The sequence below is a fragment of the Lathyrus oleraceus genome, chromosome 2 (genome assembly GCF_024323335.1).
Source record: "Lathyrus oleraceus cultivar Zhongwan6 chromosome 2, CAAS_Psat_ZW6_1.0, whole genome shotgun sequence".
In the NCBI taxonomy this organism is placed as follows: domain Eukaryota; kingdom Viridiplantae; phylum Streptophyta; class Magnoliopsida; order Fabales; family Fabaceae; genus Lathyrus; species Lathyrus oleraceus.
Window position 1 is genome coordinate 65930959 of NC_066580.1, and position 2015 is coordinate 65932973.

At 38.3% G+C, this 2015-nt stretch overlaps 1 pseudogene; it reads right to left on the minus strand.

Moving 5' to 3' along the window:
- Nucleotides 1-1603: 1603 nt before the first annotated feature.
- LOC127124155 (uncharacterized) lies at nucleotides 1604-1703 on the minus strand (annotated as a pseudogene).
- Nucleotides 1704-2015: the final 312 nt, after the last annotated feature.

Sequence of the window (2015 nt, forward strand, 5' to 3'; positions counted from 1 at the left end):
TATTGTTTAACGCATTCAGGTTCTTTAATTATTATTTAATGCTTTGTTTTATTGTTTATTTATATTATCTGCCTGGGATGAGTCTGTTTATGCATGATATATATTTTTGTTTGTTTAGCATGTCTGGCTAATTCGCCTAGATATCGGTATGTAAAGTAAGCGGAATAAGGGATCAAGACTAAGTCGGTCTAATTAAATTTAAAATTAAAATCAATCTTTTTACGGTCTCAATTTACAGGTTTAATAACAAGACTTTTTACAAAAGTAAAAGACATAAAGAAGTTAAAATCAATAGAGCGAGAGTTTGAGGTTTTAACTGGACAGTGTAAATTAGGCATAAATTCTAGATCAGGGCGAGAGCAAGTTTTAGAGTTAATTAAATTCTGATCTTTTCCAAAAAGTATTTTTAAAGATTGAATGTGAGGACGAGAGTTAAGCATTCGAGTTTAATTGTATAACCTAAGTCAACAGAGCGAGAGTTTGAGATAAGGGTGTTTAAAACGGTCAGTGTTTTCTTAAAAAGAGTTTCTACAACTTTATTGCTTTCAAAAAATGGTTTTTGACTTAATTATAAGTGACAGCTACATTAACATAAAATCATGGTTTATTCAACAGAGCGAGAGTTTGAGATAAAACCTTTAATCAATAAAGTTAACTGAAACGATTTATTTTAAAACCAAGAAACCGACAAAGAATTGATTCCCTAATTACGACGAACTACATACCGATATCCGCTTTATTAATATTTAATCTAGATCTTATTTTAGTTTTAGCTTTTCCCCCAAACAATCAACCATTATCCACCTTAGCTTTACGAAGTAACCTTAGATAACGGTATATCGATTCATAAGTCCCTGTGGGATCGATATCTTTTAAAACTACGCGATAGAACTGTGCACTTGCAGTTTGTACCCCATTCTCGACTCACACAGTCAGAGCGATCAAGTTTTTGGCGCCGTTGCCGGGGACTTTTATTTAATCGATATCGTAACTCTTCCGTTACACTGTAGAAACTAAGGTTTCTTTTTCTTCTATTTCTTTCTTTCGTTGATTTGTATGCCACGCACTCGCTCACAAGGCGAACCGCTCTATTTACGAATCAACGATATCAAACTATATCTCCGAGTCCTACGACGAATTCGGGAATATCGTGCTGCAAACAATCTCCCTCCTGTAGAACTTCCTGATTTCAAAAACCTTTTTCCTTCGATAACCGAGATGGCAGAACCAGCTCGTGCTCTTAGAGATTACGCCGCTCCATCGCAAGATGAGCCGCATTCAAGTATTGCTCCGCCCGCAATCGAAGCAAACAACTTCGAACTTAAACCTTCGCTGTTGCAGGCTGTGCAACAGAACCAATTCTCTGGAAATCCTACCGAGGATCCAAACCTTCATTTATCCGTATTTGTCCAATACGCTGATACTGTTAAAGCCAATGGTGTCACTTCGGAGGCAATTCGACTTCGTCTTTTTCCTTTCTCATTGAGAGATAGCGCTAGAAGATGGCTTCAATCTCTCCCTTCCAACTCAGTCACCACATGGAACGAGTTGAAGAAAGTTTTTCTTGCCCGATACTTTCCGCCAAGCAAAACAGCTATGTTAAGAGCCCAGATAAACGGATTTAAACAGAAAGACAACGAGTCTCTTTTCGAAGCATGGGAACGATACAAAGACATGATGAGACTTTGCCCACACCATGGTTTGGAAGACTGGTTAGTAATTCACACATTTTATAATGGTCTCTTGTACAACACAAGGTTAACAATAGACACCGCTGCAGGTGGTGCACTAATGAACAAACCTTATGCTGATGCCTACCAGCTTATCGAAAGCATGGCCCAAAACCACTATCAGTGGGGAACCGAACGAACAACGGTGGAAAAGCCTCAAACGAAAACTGGCATGTACGAGATAAGTAACCTTGATCACGTTAACGCAAAAGTGGATGCTCTGGTCCAGAAAATTGAAAGTTTAAATGTATCGCCTCCAACCGCCGTGGTTGCTATAACTCAGAG